Here is a 22,573-nt window from a genome sequence, read left to right as displayed (position 1 = left end):
TTAGGCAGCTCCATTCCTGTGGCTTTCCAGTGTACAACCACTCCCTCCCAGCTGCTTTCACAGGCTTCTGTTGAGTGTCTTTGGCTTTTCCAGGCACACGGTGCAAGCTGTTGGTGGATCTATCATTCTGGGGTCTGGAGGATGGTGGCCCTCTTCTCACAGCTCCACTAAGTGGTGCCCCACTCGGGACTCTGTGTGGGGGCTCCAACCCCAGATTTCACATCCACACTGCCCTAGTAGAGGTTCTCCATAATACCCCCACCCCTGCAGCAAACTTCTTTTTGAACATCCAGCCATTTCCATACATCTTCTGAAATCTAGGCAGAGGTTCCCAAACCTCTGTTCTTCTGTGAACCCACAGGCTCAACATCATGTGGAAGCTGCCAAGGCTTGGAGATTGCACTCTCTAAAGTCACAGCCTGAGCTGTACCTTGACCACTTTTAGTCATGGCTGGAGTAGTTGAGATGTAGGGCACCAAGTCCCTAGACTGCACACAGCACAGGGACCCTGGGCCTGGCCCAAAAAACCATGTTTTCCTCCTAGGCCTCCAGGCCTGTGATGAGAGGGGCTGCTGTGAAGACCTCTGACATGTCCTGGAGACATTTTCCCCATTGTCTTGAGGATTAACATTTGACTCCTCATTGCTCATGCAAATTTCTGCATCTGGCTTGAATTACTCTTGAGAAAATGGGATTATCTTCTCTATTGCATTGTCAAGCTGAAAATTTCCAAACTTTCATGCTCTACCTCCCTTATAAAATGAAATGCCTTTATCAGCCCTCCAGTCACCTCTTGAATGTGTTGCTGCTTAGAAATGTCTTCTGCCAGATACCCAAATTCATCTCTCTCAATTTCAAAGTTCCACAAATCTCTAGGGCAGGGGCAAAATGCATGAGTCTTGTTGCTAAAACATAACAAGAGTCACCTTTGCTCCAGTTCACAACAAGTTCCTTATCTCCATCTGAGATCACCTCAGCCTGGATTTCATTGTCCATATCATTATCAGCATTTTGCTCAAAGCCATTCAGCAAGTCTCTGTGGAGTTCTAAGCTTTCCTATATTTTCCTGTCTTCTTCTGAGTCCTCCAAACTGTTCCAACCTCTTCCTGTTACTCAGTTCCAAAGTCACTTCCACATTTTTGGGTATATTTTCAGCAGTGCCCCACTCTACTGGCACCAATTTACTGTATTTGTTTGTTTCCATGTTGCTGAAAAAGGCATATCCAAGTCTGGGCAGTTTTACAAAAGAAAGAGGTTTATTGGACTTACAGTTTCAGGTGGCTGGGGAGACCTCACAATAATGGTGGAAGGCAAGGAAGAGCTCATCACATCTTACATGAATGGCAGCAGGCAAAGAGAGGGCTTGTGCAGGGAAACGCTGCCTTATAAAGCCATCAGATCTTGTGAGACTTATTCCCTATTAAGAGAACAGCATGGGAAAGACCTGTCCTTATGATTTTTTTACCTCCCACCAGGTTCCTCCCACAGTTGTGGGAATTTAAGATGAGATTTGGGTGAGGACACAACCAAACCATATCAGTGTCCAGCAAAGGGGCAAACCCCTTGTAAAACCACCAGATCTTGTGAGAACAAACTCACTATCATGAGAACAATATAGGGGAATCTGCCCCTATAATTCAATTATCTCCATTTGTTTTTTCTATGACACATGGGTATTATGGGAACTACAATTCAATATGAGATTTGGGTGGGAACACAACCAAACCATATTAGTATGTATCTCTAAAAAGCAAGATTAAAAAAAAAAAGACTGCAATACTATTCAGATAGTAAACAAAAGTAATACCTTCTAAGGCCAGGCACAGTGGCTCGTGCCACAATGGAGCTACCAAGGTGGGCAGATCCCTTGAGCCCAGGATTTCAAGACTAGCCTGTGCAACATGGTAAAACCTCATCTCTACAAAAAAAACACAAAAATTAGCTACTGTGGTGGTTGAGGTGGAAGAAACACTTGAGCCCAGGAGGTGGAGGTTGCAGTAAGCTGAGGTTGTGCCACTGCACTACAGCCTGGGTGACAGATTGAAACAGAGAAAAAAAAAGTAAGTATCTTCTAATATCCTGTTCATATTTAAATTTGGCTGAATTCTTTTTCACAGCTGGTTCACTGAAACAGACATCTCATCAAGGATTATGCATTTTACTTAGTTATTACATCTCAAAACTCAATCTGGAGTAGTTTCTACCTTTATTTTGATGATACTGAAAAAAAGGATCCCATCTTCTGAAATTGTGTGCTTGTTTACTCATAGGGTAATTTACTTTCTTCTGATATCTATATTCTATAAACTGGTAGTTCAATCTAAAATCTTGATTGGATTACAGTTAGAAATATTTTGTGAAAGAGCACCCTTTACTACATTGTGTGTCATTTCTGGTACTCTGGGAAGCAGATGTCGAGGCATAACTAGAAGTGCAAAAGATTTATTGGGAAAAATGCCTGGAAGGGATAGAGGGGAGAGCGAGCAAGAATGGGCAGAGAGAACCTCAGATCCAGTGCAGATCTGACTTCTCTAAAGAGAGAGAGGGGAGAAAGCTGGAATGGGTAGTAAGACTCTCAGACTGCGGCACAATTGTGAGAATGTTTTGGCTAGGCCAAAGTGATGGGAAAACCATAGAACCAAGTTTGCCCATTGGAAGAGTCTCACAGTGTGCTGAAATGGCATTACTCTAGTACTCCTGCTATGCTCAGTTATTGTTTGAAAGCAGCTTAAGCAAACATAGCTTCTACATGAACATTGCATTGGACCCTGAAAGTACAACAGATAGAGGATGACAGCCCACTACATTCCTCACAGTAGGGTCTCCCTTGAAAGGAGATCTGAGCGATGCTCCCCTGGTTATCACACATCACATCAGAAGGTATATATGGTTGTCCCACTCTAAGAGATGCTAAAGTTGAAGTAGTCATAGTTTGATTACATTTTGCCTTTTCTTTCTTTCATTTTTTTTTTTTTTTTTTTTACCAGAAAACAGCCTGAAAGTTGATGTGAGAGCACCATAAGAAAGTCCATTTCCCTGTCAACTTTTCATCTAATGGTTTGAGGATCTCTTAATGATCCCTGCCTGAATAGAGTATTTTCTTAGGGGCTATAAAATAGTGATTTTTAAATTCTGTCTTTCTTCTAGTTTTTCCAAACTACCTATAATATTTACTATGAATTTGTGACAGAAATTTATATGATATGTTGATTAGAGTTTAGAATATTAAAGCTGCTCTTTGACATCTTTATCAAGCAATCTTATAGGCATTTCAAATTCAATATGTCCAAAATAAATGCATGTTTGGCAATCATTAAACTTGTTCTTTTGCATTTCCAGCCTCAGGAAATGGCAATATCATTTATGTCACTACCAACCTTTGGCATCACATTTTATTTCTTTTTTCACTTCATTCCCATGTCCAATCAGTCACCAAGTTATGTTGATACAACATCCTTGATAGTTCTCAAATACAATCCCTACTCTATATCATTGTTGCTATGGACACAATTGTGGCCTTCACATTTTCCGTCCAGGAACTACAGCAGGTCTCTTGAGTACTCCTTGATGCCTCTTCTTGCTTTCTTTCAATTTAATCATTACATCAAACTCAGAAAGTTCTTTCAAAAATCAATCTGATCCTGTTATTTTTCTATGTAAATTTCATAGTTTTTATGATCTGCACAAAAATTCTGGAACCTTTAAAGAGATATAAATTATTTAGGATTTGCACCCCATTCTCTTTCAGGTCTTCATCTACTACCTTTTTCCCTCAGAAAACCTTATTTGCAAATTTGAATTTCTCTAAGTTTTTGAGTGGGCTATGATCTTTGTCATTTCTAATACTTGCACATGCTATTGGTTCCTTTGCTTGGAATATTCTTTCTGTCTTGGTCAATGTGAACTCTTAATTATACTATAACGATAACTTAAATATCATCTTCTCTAGCAAACTCACCTTCACGTACCTGGAGACTGGTTGACTGATTTCGTTCTCTAAATTTCTGTAAATCCTCATATGTGTGTCTGTAACAGTGTTTACCGTATAATTTATCACAAATTATGTATGTTTTTGTTTCCTGATTTAACTGTGGGTCAGGAGGACTGCAAATATGCTATTCCGTTTGTATATTATGTTTTTTTTTTTTGAGACAGAGTCTCACTCTGTTGCCAGGCGCCAGGCTGGAGTGCACTGGCATGATGTTGGCTCACTGCAACCTCTGCCCCCGGGTTCAAGCAATTCTCCTGCCTCAGCCTCCAGAGTAGCTGGGACTACAGGCGCACGCCACCACACCCAGCTAATTTTGTATTTTTAGTAGAGATGGGTTTTCACCATGTTAGCCAGGATGGTTTCAATCTCTTGACCTCGTGATCCGCCCACCTCGGCCTCCCAAAGTGCTGGGATTACAGGCATGAGCCACCGCGCCTGGCCTGGTTAGTACAGAGCTTGGTCAATATTAGCTGTTCAAAAGAATGAGTATGTAATTCCTCAATGAAGTGTAGTTTTGAAGCCAGTTTCTCTACTCTCTTGCTCTCTGATTAAATATTCATCTTTCAAACTATTAATCAAACTGCATTTTAGGGACAATAAAACACTTAGTGGTTACACACAAGGGCTCTGAAGCCAAATATCTAGAGTTAAAATGCTATCTAAGCCACTTACTGTGTGACCCTAACCACCTGGGACTTATTTTCTACATCTATGAAATAATAATTAGATTATCAATTTTATATAGTTGCTTCTAGGATTAAAGGAGATAATATGTAAACATTCAATAAACAGTTACCATTTCCAAAGATCACATCTCATTATAAAATCTCTGTATTTACCTACCCCTTCCACACATGCATCACATGCTCTAGTTACTTTAACATCACTGTTATTAATAATTCTATTAATTGGCCAGGCACTGTGACTCATGCCTGTAATCCCAGCACTTTGGGAGGCCTAGGCAGGAGGATCACAAGGTCAGGAGTTCGAGACCAGCCTGACCAACATGGTGAAACCCTGCCTCTACTGAAAATACAAAAATTAGCTGGACTTGGTAGTGGGTACCTGTAATCCCAGCTACTCAGGAGGCTGAGGCAGGAGAATTGCTTGAACCCAGGAGGTGGAGGTTGCAGTAAGCAGAGATCGTGCCACTGCACTCTAGCCTGGGTGACAGAGCAAGACTCCATCTCAAAATAATAATAATAATTCTATTAGCTTATAATTATTTACTATGTTCATTGCATAATTCAATTGAGTACATATTTTGAATCAGGCACAGCTCTAGATATTAGAGATATGGCAGTGAACAAACAGATTAATTTTTTTTCCCTCACATGGCTTATATTCTAGGGAGAGGAGGCAGGCAATAAGCAAAAATAAGTATGCTAAGTATATACTGTATGAGATAGTAATACAATGAAATGGAGGAAATAATGCAGAACGTGTGGGTTCAGAGAATGCTGGGAGATATGGTTTTAAATAGGGAGTTCAAGTAAAACCTCACTGAAAAGGTGGTATCTGAGAAAAATCCTGGAGAAGGTGAGGGAGCAAGTCATGTAGATATTTGAGGAAAAGCAGTTCAAAAAAATGATGAACTGCTTTTCATTCAGAACAAACCTGAATTCTTGAGGCAGAAATGTGCTTGGTGTATGCAAAGAATCATGGGGAGGTCATATTGACCAAAGAAGAATAAGAAACAGGCACAATCATGGACGCTAAAGTCACAGAGGTAGCAGTACGACATAAAGTGTGTGTGTTTTTTTTGTTTTTTTGTTTTTTTGCTTTGAGTGAGCTGGAAAGCCACTGCCAGTTTTGAGTGAAGGAGTGATGTGATGAATTTTTAAAAGATCATTCTAGAAGCTGTGTGCAGAATAAATTGTGGATTATTAAGGGTGGTAGCAGAAATATCAAGTAGGAGTCTATTCCAGTAATCCAGATGAGGGATAATGATGATTTGGTCCAGAGTTGTAATGGTAGAGATGGTGAGAAGTGAGCCAGTTTGGAAAGTATTTTAAAAGAGCGTACAGGATTTGGGGATGAATTGGATTTGGGGTCTGATAAGAGGAGAGGTTGGGCATAATAATAATAATAGCCAATGCATTTGTACTTAATATGTATTCAACACCATTAGATTTTTAAATAAGTATTAGTTAATTTAGTTTTCAGAAACAATGAAGAAATAATTCCTGGCACATATGAGTACTTAATATTTAGTAATTGAGGCACAGAGAGGATAACTAACTTACCCATGCCATGCAGCTAGTAAATAGGAGATCCAAGATTCAAACCGAGACAGTGTAGCTACAGAATCCTTGATTTTAAGTACTGTATGATGGATGGATGCTTTGAAAGATTGTTAGGGCCAGAGTCTCGGATCCATGAGAATAAAGCAGGCAAGTGTTTGCGTGAGCTCAGCAGCCAAGAGCAGGAGTGGTGCTAAGAGGCCCATGGAGATACCTGCTACCCCAAACATTGACTCTTTTCCTTGTGCAGGATGTTGGAAGCCCCCAAAACTCCAGTAGTGTTCTACAGAGAGATAGTCAATAGACCATTTCTTAATTAGCCATATTTTTTTAAATAGGCTATTTCATCCATACCTAAGCATGTGCTTATTTTGCCTAAAAAGATATAACACAATTTGTCAACCAAAATGAACTTAATGTGGAAATTTTGTTGTTTGCTAGAATGGCGCATTGGGGAATTATTTCACAGTTTTGATGAGTGAGCTGATATTAATTGAGACACATAGAGTGATCAGAGAAGGTCAATCAACCTGTCTGTGTTTATCAGCAGCTGCTCCATTATGTCACATCTGTGTTCTGTGGAGGCCAACCACCCAAGAAAGCTCAGGCCTTGGCTTAACCTCTTCTCAGAAGCTCATCTGAGCTACAGCCATTGCTAAGTGCTCTGGGCATGCTGCATCTCTGACGCTGGTCATGTTCGGGTCACCACCTGCCAGGGGCTGTCCCACAGACCCCAGCTGCATGATGTATGAATAAATGCACTCACATACAGAATACAGTGAATGAATGGGCAGAGGAGTTGTGAGCATCTCACAGAGAGAGATTGCAGCTACATAACACTCACCAGCTCACCTCTTCCCCATTTATTCAGTATCAATTTAATAACAAAGGCTATAAGAGAATCTTTCTTTTCACTTGTAGAGAAACAGTAAAGGCCAGGTTCTGATGTCCAAACATCATTAGTGAATAACATCCCCAGTTAACCTCCCTCTGAGGGGGCCATCCAGCTCAAAGGTTAGTTTTAAGACCACATGTGTAAACAAGTTAGTTAGGTAAACTCACCCACATTCCCTAGCTATTTGCTTTACTTATTAACTAAATATAATGGGGATTTAGGCTGCCTTCGGTCAAAACTTCTACTGAAACTATGAAGAAACCCTTAGGCCTTCCAAAAGGGTTTGAAACTATATTCTATAAACTTTCTCTACTATTTTTCCCTTAATATTTTTGCCACCACCCTGAGTGAATTCCTTCAGTATCCATAGTGTACACTCACAACTGGACACAGAGCATGTCCTGGTGCCCTATATGGGGAGGACAAAAGACCCACTGGCCCACACCAAACTCTCCTACAAAATCTCTGCTCATTTCCCATCAGAGTAATTATCAAACTCGGAGTGATTTCCACCTCCTGCTTTCTGGGAACAAGCGTCAGTGTCTGAAGATATTTTTGGTTGCTATAACTGATGGGTGGTGAGTGCTACTGACAGTGGGTGAAGGCCAGGGATGCTTCTGAATATCCTGCAATGCACAGCAGAGTTTCTGTGCAAAGAATTATCAGGCTTAAAACGTGAATAGTGCTGACAATGAAAACTCTGGTGTAGGATGAAACCTTCCTTGTCTTAGTTTAGGTTGGGCTTTAGGGGTGGGACAGATTACCTCAGAGCTTATAGGACACACAGAAATCTGAGTGGGAATAGTTGGGGCTATTGGTATGAGGTTAAAGGCCAGGAAAGTCAGAAGGCGATTGGCTGAAGAAGAACTCAGCAGAATCCATTCCCCTTTTCTTTCCCATTATTGCTAGGGAAAGAGAGAGTGGCAAAACCTGAAGGAATAGTCATCTGGTACAATAGTAGCCAATGATAAAATGTTGCTGGTAAGAAAATGATTGCAACATATCACAACAATTTTTTTTAAATAAGAAGTCACAGATGTATAGCCATTATGTAGCTATCTTCTCTCCTGTTAGCATCAAGCTCTCTAAGCTCTTCCTTCCCAGAAAGAGGCAATTAATGGCATCTGCCTTCAAGTTTATTTTTCTCTTACTTCTTTCTCTTTGAGAAACAGTTTTTTTCTAACTTGTCTCTTTTCTCTTCCTTCTCTACTAAAATCAAGTTGGCGCTATCTGTGTTAGACTTCCAACTTCAAGTGAATGTGAAAGTGTCTTATCACTTATACATTCTTACATCTGTTGAGATCAAGGAATCAGTCATGTTCTTGTAGTTGTAGGAAAGTGAGGTGGCAGGAAAAAACATGAAAAATGGATGATTACCTAACAGAGACAGGGTTAGTCATCTATTAAATGATTCTCCAAAATAATACTGAAACACACACATGCACATGCACACACACACACACACACACACACACACCCCACATTTTGGGGGACTAAACTCTATGAAAGCTTATAAATTAAACTCTACCAGTTATTTATATACCTACATGAGTGGTTTTATCATCTCACCTTTGGAAAGCACATTGGATTTGCCATTTGTCACTAAAGGTAGGATTTGATAGTATTGATTTACAACTGGTGGTTACAAGGAAAGATAACTAGTAGTCCTATGACTTAGATGTTTAAAGGATTCAATGACATGGTTATTAGGGTAGCAAAGTGAAATTGTAGGACAAGGGAGGCTCCTGGCTTCTGGTGACTGAGGAAGTCAGAATGCAGGCAGTCTGCTGAGAAATGTTCCTACTTGTTCTGCCAGCCTGACCCAGGTGAAACAATCAGAGTGGCCATGAAGACAGTTGGCTAATCTAGGAAAAAAGCAGAATAATTTTTGTAAATAAATAGTGTTATAGAATTGGGGTAATTTCTATCCTTCCGTAATAGAAATGAGCAAACTATGGCCACTTAAAAGACAAAGGTACAGAGTGACGTCACCAAGATGGCTAACAAGAGTTACCTGATGCTTGTCTTCTCCTCCACAAAAAGGGACAAAAAACAAATAAACAACTGTATTTTGAGTACAGTGACTGAGGAAGCACTCTGGAGAGCACCAGGGAAGTGGTGAAAAATCCCACAGAGCAGTGAAATCCAGGACAGCACCATAGAGAGGGGAATGAGGAAGCCTGCCTTTGCACCTCCCCCACTGCGATCAGCTCAGAGTCAGGGAGAAATTTATCTTACAGTTAAAAAGTAAGCTGGAGATCCCAAGTAGTCCTCATTTCTGCCACAAACATTAACAATCCTTGCTACAAGAGAGTCCCCCAGTCCTCACAGTCTTTGAATCGAGTTTGGAAAGTAGCTTGGAGTTTGTGCAGCTGCATTGCCTCAGAGTAGGAGCCCAATATGAGCACCCTCCACACCAGTGACCTAAACTGCTATGACACAGCACTCTCTTGAAATGGAGCCACTAACACAGTGCATCCTGCTCTGGGGACCAGTAGCAGCAGACTCTCTTCATCTCTGAGGTTGCACTATCACGCCACTAGGTGCATATGGTTGCCTGCAGCATCACGACCCCAGCTGCCCAGAGCCTAGGCCGGACTGAAGGACTGAGACCTTGACATCCAAACCTGCACGGCAACCCCACTCCCCGAAGAAACAAGCAGACCTGCACAGCACGCAGGGAGTAGGACAAAGCTGAAATGGTGTGTTACTCGTTGAACATTAAAAGTGATGAGCACTACAGGTGGTTTCTGATGAAATAGTCATTTCAGTAATCTTGAGCATTTTTTTTTGCCACATCTAACTGAAAAACAATAATGCATTCAGTTTCTATGGAATCCAGGATGTTAAAAAATTCAGATTTTATTATCAGTATAAATTGATACATAATTTATAAGTGCATTGCTGATTAAAACAGGCAAGGTATAAACAGGTTTTCCTGGCAATCAGATGTCAGGAAGTAACTTTGTTACTGCTCAAAGTTCCCTGGGTTAACCACACTCTGAATCAAAATCAGATGCTACTATGGGAACTCAAAAGGAAGTGAAATAAAAATACACTTTCCTGATGTAACTACTAGTAAGCATCACAGTAGAAACAGTCCAGGCTCTGAAATCAGGCAAACCTGGATTACACTATTCTACTCTGCATTTTAGCAACCTTGCACAGAAACCTCTCAGAGCCTTACTTTTCTATCTATAGTATAGGAATATTATCTTCTAATTTGTAAGCTTATTTTAAAGGTTAAACAATGAGACAATATATGTAAAATGCTTAGCATATAACAGGTGCATGCAAATCGTAGGTACTACATAAAATTTATTGATTTGCTTTATTCTCGACTAATTTATCTTCACATAGAATCTAATCTATAAATATAAAATAAATTCCCAAAGATTGTCTTTTTTCTCTTGAGAATGTATGGCTTATTTGTTATTTTTGCTATCACTATTATTATTTCATTATTAGTAGTAGTATTTTAATTGATCAATTTATGATTATTTGGAGAATTGTCTAGAAACTACACAATCCTGACATTTCAGAAGAGTAGCTGTGTTGTGAGCTACTCGTTTATAAAGGACATTGCATAAGACGAGAAGTGTTAATTGTTATTTCCACCCTAATTTTTGTTTTAGTTTATTGTCTTTGTCTGGGCTGCTATAACAGAATACCTCAGGCTGGGTAATGTATAAAGAACAGAAATTTATTTCTTACAGTTCTGGAAGCTGGGAAATTCAAGATGAAGGCACCAACATCTGATAAGGACCTTCTTGTTGTGTCCTCATTAGTGGAAGGCAGAAGTGCAAGAAAGGAAGAACTCCCTCTGTCAAGCCCCTTTAAAAGGGCACCTGATCCCATTCATAAGGGAGATGTCCTTATGGCTTAGTTATATCTTAAAGGCTCAACCTCTTAATACCATCACACTGGCAACACCAAAATTTGGAAGGGACATACTCAAATCATAGCAGGTATTGAAACATAACTAGAGAAATGCAATTTAAATTGTTGGGAAAAAGAAGACACGAGAGTACCTGCTATATAATTTTATTTGTGTAAACTTTATAAACAGGTAAAACTAATATAATCTGTTAGAGTCAGAATAATTGTGACCCTAGGTGGATATGGCTTTGTGTGTGTGTGTGTGTGTGTGTGTGTGTGTGTGTATGCACGTGCACACATTTGTGTATGTATTGGGAGGGTTAGTGAGTGAAAACCTCTGGGATGGATGAAGAGGACTGGTGATGGTGATATCTTATTCTTAATCATGGTGCAAGTTACATGGGGTTCGTTCAGTTTGTGAAAATTCAGCAAGATAAATTCTCTTAATGTGTTCAATTCTCTGTATATGTACTATATTAAATACAAACTTTGAAATACATGATCATGGCAAAAAATTTATATTTATATATGTATTTTTTTAGAATGGTTGAAAAAATACAGAAAGAGAACTAAAAGTTACCCAAAATTCTGCCTCCAACTTATAGCCAGTGCTGACATTTTATTTTATTATTCTGCTATTTTTACTCTTTTTAAACAAAACTAGAGTCATGGTACATGTGGAATTTTGTATCCTACTTTTGATAATTTACATTATTCTTCATAAATAATGAATGCCATGAAATACGTTTTGAAAATATGATTTGTGATACACATGTAGTATTGCATTATATGGATATGCCATATCTTCTACTACTAGTCTCGTCTGCATAGCATTTAAGTTGTTTTCTTTTGTTTTTTTGAGATGGAGTCTAGCTCTGTCACCCAGGCTGAAATGCAGTGGTGCTGTCTTGGCTCACTGCAACTTCCACTTCCTAGATTCAAGCAATTCTCCCACCTCAGCCTCCCAAGTAACTGGGATGACAAGTGTGCACCACCATGCCCGACTATTTTTTTTATTTTTAGTAGAGACAGGGTTTCACCATGTTGGCCAGGGTGGTCTCAAACTCCTGACCTCAAGTGATCCACCCCACTCAACATCCCAAAGTGCTGGGATTGTAGACGTGAGCCACCGCACCTACCTGTTTTTATGTTTTTGTGCTTATAAATAATGCTCTTATTAACAATATTGCACATAAGTCTTTGTGCCTCTCTGAACATTCCCTTAAAATAAATTCTTATAAGTGAAATTACTGAGTCCAGAGGTTTAAGTTCTTGATAAATATTATCATTTTACTCTCTTAAAAAATGCTGTTTATTTATAGTCTTACCAGCAGTATTCAAAGGTACCAATTTCTCTGCATCATTATCATTACAAGTTGATGTAGTTAATATTTATCAATATTTTACTAGCTCCGTCTTCTACCAAGTTCCTTTCCTCATGTATCTCTAGAAATCCCGGAGGAATCTGGCTATGTTTCATGCATCCAGCCTGTTCTCGTTTTCTATCTCAACCAGTTGTCTGATTCCAGATTGTTATCTACTTACTGCCAGCTCCTAACTTGCTCAGCTGTCATTCTTCCCTTTACTGTTTTTCTACAAGTATAGTAAAAGGCCTTTGCTTCAGTTCTCTACAGTTTAAGATGAGGCTGTGTTGAAACAGTTTAATCAGAATTTAACGAATGCTTGGAGAAAACATAAAAGGTTCAAATTCCAGATACGTAAAATTGTGTTGTTGTTTTAGATACGCTCATACCCCTAAGCCGCAAACCTTTCAATCAAAGTAATGGGTAGTTCTTAGGTTAATTTTGACACCTTGCAATTATATCTGTAATCTCTAACTATTATCCAGCTACCATTTTTCAGGGAGCAGCTTACCCCCTCTACAGAAGAATGGTCTTGAATATGTGTCCTATAACATGTAACCATGACTCTAGCTTGTATAGATTTATTATATCTGTATGATGGCAATTCAGTATAAAAATAAATCTAGTACTATTTCTGTATTTAGTGATGTCACATTTCAGCCATGGTGGGAATATTTACACTATGGAAATTTAAAAATTCTTCAAATAAAAACTTAGTTTATTGTTTTGCTGATTATCTACACTTAAAAATATGATGGAGAAAATGTTAACAATGCAAGATTAAACCTAAAAGGTTGTCATGGCTGTACGCATTGCATTGTGAATAGTAAAAAATTGAGAAAATATCCTTCCACTATTTGAAAACTATTATCTGATTCAGTGAAGAAGCCATTCCTGTCATTGATGAACCAGTGATGTTCCAACATTTTGTTTCATTTTCATCTTACTTATTAAAATACATAAAAATATCAACCAATATTTATGTGGAAATTAAACGCATGGCTGGGTGTGGTGCCTCACTCCTGTAATCCCAGCACTTTAGGAAGCCAACGTGGGTGGATCACTTGAGGCCAGACGTTCGAGACCAGCCTCGTCAATATGGTGAAACCCCATCTCTACTGAAAATACAAAAATTAGATGGGCTTGGTGGTGCATGCCTGTAATCCAATCCCAGCTTCTTGGGAGGCTGAGGCAGGAGAATCGCCTCAGCAATGAACCTGGGAGGCACAGGTCGCAGTGAGCCAAGATTGTGCCACTGCACTCCAGCCTGGGCAACAGAGTGAGGCACATCTCAGAAAAAAAAAATAAAGAAATAAAGAAAAAAAGAAAAGAAACTAAATACATTCATCAATTTCAGCCATAGTTTGCTTACGGATACAAGAGTGGCAAAATTCAATAAAAGCATTTTGTAAGAATCAATAGGTTCTTTGATATTTTCAAAAAAGTGTTATGTATTTAAGTAACATTTGTAAATTATATGCTAGTACTTCTTTAAAACAATAAACTTTATGAATATGTGTGCATGCATATACTGGTGTGTATCACTTACACCCATATACAGTAATTTTGTTTTAATATAAAACTGGTTGTTAAGCATTTGCCAGTGTGCTATTGATATAGAATCTATGTGACATTCTGGATTTTATTTATAGTGAGATAGAAATGCATGGAGGGGTTTTTTAGGAGAAGAAATAACATAATTTAACTTATGATTTAACAGGATATAACAGAAGCACTCTAGCTTGCATGCTGAGAACATACTTGAGACCACAATGATAGACACAGAAAAACCTAGGAGACTACAGGCAGTAGTAATCCAGGTCATAGAATCAGGATACTATGAGTGGGGATCGCAATGTCAGCTCTTGCATGTATTTTAAAGTTAGAATCCACAGGATTGTTGATGGATTAAATGTACATTTTGAAAGGAAAAGTGGAATTAAAAATTAGTCCCAGGTTTTTGACCTAAGCAATAGGAAATTTGCAGTTGCCATTCACTGAGTTAGAAGAGACTAAGAGTAGATAGGGAAGACTAACACACTAAATTTTTGTTGATACTTGTATTTACATTAATCATCAGATTTGAGAAGATTGTAAAAAACTCATTTTTGGATGTACTGACTTTAAGATTCTTGTTAAACTTTCAAGTGGCGGTGTTGATTAGGCAGTTGGATATAAGAATGTGCATTTCAGTTTAGACTATAGACATAAATCTGGAAGTCATCAAAATATAAATGTCTAAAGTCATGTGACTGAATAAAATCAACTTGTGAGTAAAAGTAGAAAGAAAAGCAAAATAACTCAATGACTGGAACTAAAATATTCTAAAGTTTAGGGGACACAATATGAAGAACTAGAAATAGAGACTTGCAAGACTGGTCAAAAATTCAGGGAAAACAAAATGAGTGTGATGTCTTAGAAGCCAGTTGAGAAGAATATTTGAAGAAATCAGGAGTCATCAACTGTATCAAATCCTGCTGATGGCTCAAGTGAGATGAAGACAGAAATAATTACTACATCTAGCAATATAAATATTATTTGGCAACCTGGGATAAGAGCAGCTTCCGTGGAGTGGTGTGGTAAAAATCTTATTTGGATAGTTCAAGAGAAAACAACAAGAGATACAATTCTGGCAAGGAATACAGATAGCTGTTTCAATGAGTTTTTCTGTAAAGAGAAGAAGAAAATGGGGCATTTGTTGAAGGTTAAAATTAGGTAAAGGTAGAGCTTTTTTGTAAACAGAATGAGAGCAATATTGAAATGTTGTATACTAAAGGCAATGATCTAGCAGAGATGGGTTGCTTTTGTCTGTGTTATGTTGCCATAATAAAATTCCATAGATTGGAAAATGTATAATAAAAATTTATTGTGTTACAGTTCTGCAAGCTAAGAAGACCAAGACCATGGTCCTGGCATCTAGCGGGAGCTTCATGCTGTGTCATCTCATGGTGAAAGGCAGAAAGGCAAGATAAGGTGAGGTTAAGCCACTCTCATCATAGCTAACTGACTCCAGTAATGATGACATTAATTTATCCGTAAAAGCAGAGCCGGCCGGGTGCAGGGGCTCACGCCTGTAATCCCAGCACTTTGGGAGGCCAAGGCTAGCGGATCACGAGGTCAGGAGTTTGAGACCAGCCTGGTAAACACGGTGAAACCTCATCTATACCAAAATACAAAAATTAGCCAGGCACGGTGGCAGGTGCCTGTAATTCCAGCTACTTGGGAGGCTGAGGCAGGAGAATCACTTGAACCAAGGAAGGCAGAGGTTGCAGTGAGCCAAGATTGTGCCACTGCACTCTAGCCTGGGCGACAGAGTGAGACTCCATCTCAAAAAAAGAAAAAAAAAAGCAGAGCGCTCCTGACTCAGTCATCTCTTATTATACGCCACCTCCCAACACTCCACGTTTTCAACACATGAACCTTGGGGAACACATTCAAATGATAGCAGGGGAGAATTTGATGATGCAGAAGAGAAGGGAGCTATTGCTTGAGTAGGCAATAAGAGACAGGATCTAGTGCATAAATGGGAGCGAGCTCTGTAGTTAGTCAGGATCATGGACAATCACATATAGCAACAAGAAAGAAGGTAGAATACATGGCCATAATCACAGGTGGGTGTCTAGATGAAGAAGTAAGAGCTTTGGAAAATTCTGACTGTTTCTAGCTTTTGCAGAGCATGAGCATAGGCAAAGAGCTTTTAAAAGATGAAAAAGAGAAAAGAAAGTATAATATGGTCCTCTAGGAAAGTGGAAAAGTAGGTTCTAGGGAGATGATATGGTTTGGCTGTGTCCTCACTCAAAATCTCATCTTGAATTGTAATCCCCATAATCCACATGTGTCAAGAGCAGGATCAGGTGGAGGTAATTGGATCATGGGGGAGGTTTTCCTCATGCTGTTCTCATGATAGTGAGTGAGTGTCAAAAGATCTGATGCTTTTATAAGTGTGTGACATTTATCCTGTTCGCTCTTATTCTCTGTCCTGCCGCCCTGTGAAGAGGTACCTTCCACCATGATTATAAGTTTCCTAAGGCCTCCCCAGCAATGCAGAACTGTGAGTCGGTTAAATCTTTTTTCTTTATAAATTACCCAATCTCAGGTACTTATTCATAGCAGTGTGCAAACGGACTAATATAGGAGATAAATGTGATTGGATGTCTTTCATGTAACTGAAATCTATGTACAAAAAATTAAATCCCAGCTTTCTTTCATCTGTATTACTATTCAGTGCTAACTAGTATCTAAAGTTCTTCGAGTGGGACGCTATGCTTAACACTGTATCATTATCTTATTTTATCTTCACCATAACCCTATTTATTAGAGATGGCTGTTTTTCACGTTTTACACATGAGGAAATCGGAGCTGCAAGATATATGTTTACCAGGCTATTAAGTGGCAGTGCATTACTCAAATTCAGTCTAAATTCAGGGTCATAGTCCTTAACTACATAGAGAGCCATATAGGACACTGTCAGAATTCTAGGTTTTATTCAGCATGAGATGTACATTTTACACTACAACAATATCTCAATTACCCAAGTAAGAATTTGAGAAGTCACTCTGGTAGGCAGAGAAGTGGACCCTGCCTGCAGATATCTGTGTCTTAATCCCTGTCATCTGTAAATCTGTTACATTACATGGCAAAGAGGAATTAGGGTTACAGATGGAATTAATGTTACTAATCAACAGATAGGAAAATTGTCTGGGTATGGCCAAAGTAGTCAGAAGGGTTCTTAAAATAAGTATGCAGAATAAAAGATAATTAAAGAGATGACATTGTGAGAGGCCATGTCTGACATTGCTGGCCTGAAGATGGAAAACAGAGCCCTTAGCCAAGGAATGTGGGTAGCCTCTGGAAAGTGGAAAAGGCAAATAATCCAGATTTTCCCCTACCATCCTCAAAAAGAATATAGCTCTGTATACCTTGATTTTTGTCCAATGAGATCCATTAATACTTCTGACTCCTAGAATTGTATGATAATACATTTTTGCTCTTTTAAGCCATTAAGTTTGTGGTAATTTGTTACAGCAACACTAGGAAACTGATAGTCATTGTTAACTTTTCTTTGTATCTCTCCACCATCTCTATCAAAGTCATAATGAAAATTTGTGTGAGCTTTATCCTTAATTTTTGTTGGCATCTCACTCCCTCATCACCATGTTGTCTTAGAAGAGATTTAACGTTCTTACATGGTTAATGTCTTCAAAAAAGTTCATCTTCTTTTCTAACTTCATTTTTGTTTAATTCAGTACCTCATTCTCTCTCCACTGAATATTTGTGGTTATATCTTTGCTAGTTTTCTTGCCTTCTGTACTTAAGCCTTGGTCCAAAGTGCAAATCATTTGTGCAAAGAGATTCGTCATTCTAAAATGCAAGCAATGGCACAGGGGTGTATGTAGAAGTAGAAGAGGGGAGCTTTAGCAAGAGCCACCAGCATGAAGGAAGTTGTTTCCTTTTTCCTATTTCCATGTGAGATTTGTTTTATTTAGATCGTTCATTATGCATTAACTTATTCTTGCTATTGCTTGCAAATATGATACTTTATTTTGTTTAGAAACTACAACAAGTGCAAAGCACGGGAATGTAGATGATCACCACAACTGACAGTGATGTGGGTGTTTCTCTACTTCCTGTTCTCATCACAGGACATTACAGTGCAAGAGAGAGATAAGTTTTCACATTCCTAGTTAAGAAACCATTCATAAGCAGCAAAAGGAAAAACCATTATTCCAAATGATTCCTAAATCCTAATAATCCGTATTTAAATTGTTTATTTAGCATTATAGAATGAAGAACAAACTTGGAATCTTAAACATTCAAAGGCGAATTCTACATTCTAACTCTTAGTGCATATATGGCCTCAGTACAAATCAGTGCACCTGTCAAACCTGTTTCCTCATCTGGAAAAATGAAGGTAGAAAGGAAATTAACTTGTGTTGGGTGCTGGGCTACACACATATGTACATTGTCTCATCTAATCTCAGAAAAAAAACAAAGAACTATTAGCACATAGACTTGTCTTTTCATACTTCTGTCTAAAAAAACCAAAAACTTTTGTAAATTGTAATAATAGAATAGGCTGAAATATGAACTCTGAATAACTGTGGACCTTAGCTATAATTCTGGGAGGCAATATCCATTTCTCCCAATGGACATCAGGAAACCTGGCATCTAGTAACTACTTTCTTGTTCATAAAATGTGACTTTAGACAAGCTAGGGCTCAGTTTTTACCCCCTTCTTAAAATGAAAGGATTTGATTATTTCTACAAACCCTTCCCTTTGATATTCTATGCCAGGAACTGGCAACTATCTTCTACATAGGGCCAGATAGTAAATATTTTAGGCTTTGCAGACCATAATGTCTCTTCAAAACTACTCAACTTTATCTGTACAGAACAAAGACAGCTGTAGATAATATGTAAATTAATTGGCATGACTGCATTAGAGTAAAACTCTACTTACAAAACAGATTGTGGCCTGAATTTAGCCCAGAGAACTTCGTTTGATGAGCCCTGGTCTGTGCAGCAATGAAGAATTTTGTGTGACCAATTCTACACTCTTCCTTTTTCTGTTTGGATCAACATAGTCAGAACTAATTTTGTTCATGCCTCGCCTAACGATGTCTCTCTGTTGAAGTTGAGTTTATTTATATGCCTCAATCTTTTTTGTTCGAGTCAGGATTAAGCTGAAAATTTTGAGAAGTAAATAGACAGGTTTTGGGCTGTAGCTTATTAAGAACAGCATTGGCTATTTTAAGTATACATCATGTTCTATATATGAACATGACAGAAATGAATGTTTCACAAACGATGGGGAACAGAGGGGATTGAAGAATTTTCATATATTTCTGCAGATGGTAGATGGACAAATGGCCCGTTAAAGGTATTTGGTTAGGTTCAATAACTGTCACAGGAAAGTGACCTGGAAATGATTGTCAAAGCCAGCATTTGAACAATAATATAACTTTAGGTCTGTGTACTATAAGTTTTTCTTTGTGTATGGCCTGACCAGTTCAACAATGGTAGCATTACTTTAGGACTTGCTTTTTCTTTTGCTGTTGTTTAATTCAGCTAGCTATTTGTGCTAAAGATGAATCTGATGGCAATGTGTATCACCAAAGATTTTCATCACAGCAGGAAGTTCTTCTGAAGCTGGAGGAAGCTATGGGCACACTGACAAATTTCCCCAAAGCAAGATTCAATATGGGCTCCTAAATCAGCAAGTGTTTTGATATTTACACGTTCTCTTTATTTTATATTCTCATTGTTTCTTTCTGTTCAGCTATGCCTTCAACTTCACTTGTTCAGTGACTTCAGTCATAGAAAATATTCAGAGGACACGGGCAGATGGTGAATTCACCAGGGAGTTTATGCAATTCTCTGATTCATTTCATCATTCTAGAATTATACAGAAATAAGCCCAATATGAGCTTAAGCATATTCTGCCACGAAGAATAAAAAAAGAAAAAACACCAAAAAATGATTAAAACATAAATTCAAGTAGTCTTCTATTTGCCCTTTAGAATACTTCTAATTAGATTTTAGCTGAATTCTGTCAGTTCATCACCCCTGATAACTGTATTTTTCAGTTCTGGAAAGCATTTTTATCAGTGCTTTTTTTTCCTGATAATGACATTTTTTCTCATGATTTCTTATCTGATTAGCCTTTCATGAATTTTATAAATAAATATGTATTTATTGTATGAGCTTCAACATTATTGTACTTACTTTTGGCATGATCCATTTTTGTTATTTTACAAATTACAAACACAAAATTTAACATGTAATACAAAAATATTAGGCGTGTTATGCACACACACACACACACACACACACACCCCCATATGCAATCTTGTGCCACATAAAAAATCTGTCAGTTCCACTGGTTCTCAATAAGATGCAGTTTTGTTCCACATCACACATTTGGCAATGTTTGGAGACATTTTTGGCTGTCACAACCTGGGATGAGAGGGAACAGGGAGAGATTCTACTTGCATCTAATGGGTACATGTCAGGGATTTTGTCAATGGTCTTGATATGCATAGTCCAGACCCTCATCCCCAACAAGGAAAAAGAATTATCCAGCCCAAATTACCAAAAGTGCTCAGGTATAAAAAGTTCTGGTCTTCTCTAAAAGCATGTAAAAATGTACACAGATAATTCAAGCAATTCTATGTCATATCACAGTTCTCTAACATACCATCAGTCCTTACAGTACCTATGGGAACGTTTTACAGGAAAGTGCTAGAAGCTTTTTTTTGGATGGTATACAATCTACTCTTATATTAAGAAAACTGCAAAGTAGATAGTCTTACAATGCACTCAAATTAATATATTTTTCCTTGAGAAATGACCAGGAAGATTCGATTAAGAATATGTATTTATTTATTTATCTTCATAGCTGTATCTGCCCAGAACATTTTTTTCTATTAATTGCTGTTCCTCATTCTATTCCATTTCTTTACCACCTGTACTTAAGTAATAGAGGATCTACCATGGTAATTCCATATCAGCTTTGACCTTGGAAATCTGGGGAAAGACACTGGGAATGAAAAGCTATTCTCTCTTTCTTTCCCTATGGCTACTAGACCTATAATATGCAATGTACCAGATATTTCTAAGGCTATACTTTCGATTACGTGAATTGAAGAAGCACTGAAGATCTCGAGGGAGACAGATAAAGAAAAAGTGTAAGAAGCTGTGTAATTAGCTCTTCTGTGCATTATGCATGTATTTTCTGCTTTGGCACTTTTTCAAAGGTAGGAAATAAAAAAGTTGCTTTTTGCATATTGGCAATAGACTGTTTTTTCTTTGAATGAGAAACACTGGAAATAGACTTCAATGAGAGAACATGAAGGTCAAGATTCTTTTAGTCATACATTCATATATGTGCACACACACTCTTTTACACATATAAATTCATAGTGTATATGTTATCTGCTACTTCGCTACTTTTACTCATCAATGTGTTATAAATCCCTTTTTATTTCCACTTACATCACTATTTTCATAACTGCTGAATGGTTCATGGCTTTACAGCTCCTTACTAAGCTATGCTTTACTTGATTGAAATTTAGGTGCTTTGTTACCAGAAGCTCCCTGATAAAGCAGTGCTGTAGTGATCATGCTTGTGCATACTCTTTATGCATTTTTTTGCTATCATCTTCAGTAATATTTCTAGAAAATCTGTTGAGCCAAATAATATTTAATTGAAACAATTTTGAGGCATGATGCTAATTGCCCTTCTGGAAAGGCTGGGACAAGTTGCATTCCCACAGGCACACAGATATGCCCACATCATACACCTTTCCTGATAGTGAGAGACCTCGTGCTCTTCCATCTTTGTTAATATTTTTCCTAGTTATCACTATGAAGGATTAAAAAAAATTCATTTTCAACTATATTTTTTAGAACTAGTGAAGGTGAACATCTTTTCATTTTTACTAACCATTTTCAATTATTTTTTTTGAATTAGCTTTTAATGTTTTTTGCTCAGTTTTAAAATTATGTTACCCATCTTTTTAGTTTTGATTCATGTAGGCTCTTTGAATATTAAGAAAATTAACCTGTCATATGTATTACAAATGCTTTTTCCTAGATTGTCTTTTAACTCTCATTATGGTAAGTTTTAGCTAAAAAGAAGCTTTACATTTTTATGCCATCATATTTATCAATTTTTTATAAGTTCTTGGTATGCCAGTGAGGTTTAGAAAGGCGTAACCTACATCAAGATTATAAAAAGTATTCATACATAACTTCTTCAACTATAATTTAATGTTAACATTTAAATATTTGATCTATCTGGAATTGATTTGAGAGCTTTAGAGTGAGGTGCTGTAATCAAACTTAGTAGCTACTGGTTAGGCTATGTGATAAGAAAGTCTTGGATTAAGTTCTGGGCTCCACCACTTAATTGCAAAGTGACCTTGAAAAAAACCACTTAATCATTTGAAGTCTGTTTCTCCATCTGTGAAAAGGGACAATCATACTCTCTAAATCACAAGTTTGTGATGAAAGTAACAGTTCAAAGAATTTAGAGCAAACATTGGAACATATTAAGCATATTATTAATACTAACTGGACTTACTCTTGTTACTATTACTATTCCAAGTAGGTAAACGGTTTTCCCCAAATGATTTATTGATTAGCATACCTTTTACTCAAAGATAGAAAATCTTCAGTATATACTTAATGACAATATATG

At 37.8% G+C, this 22,573-nt stretch overlaps 1 long non-coding RNA gene across 1 annotated transcript in view; it reads left to right on the top strand.

The window, feature by feature from the left end:
* LOC105729243 (uncharacterized) overlaps positions 1-22,573 on the top strand; it is a 249,263-nt gene that overhangs the window by 107,226 nt on the left and 119,464 nt on the right. Inside the window, exons 2-3 of the long non-coding RNA XR_010336659.1 lie at positions 15,250-15,345; positions 16,368-16,423. This is a non-coding gene — a long non-coding RNA (uncharacterized LOC105729243). The remainder of the gene's footprint in view (positions 1-15,249; positions 15,346-16,367; positions 16,424-22,573) is intronic.

This window comes from Aotus nancymaae, unplaced genomic scaffold (genome assembly GCF_030222135.1).
Source record: "Aotus nancymaae isolate 86718 unplaced genomic scaffold, 86718_ANA_hifiasm-v0.15.2.pri h1tg000004l, whole genome shotgun sequence".
NCBI classification, from domain to species: Eukaryota; Metazoa; Chordata; class Mammalia; order Primates; family Aotidae; genus Aotus; species Aotus nancymaae.
The sequence above is the reverse complement of the archived record's forward strand: the minus strand, read 5'-3'. Positions and strand labels throughout refer to the sequence as shown.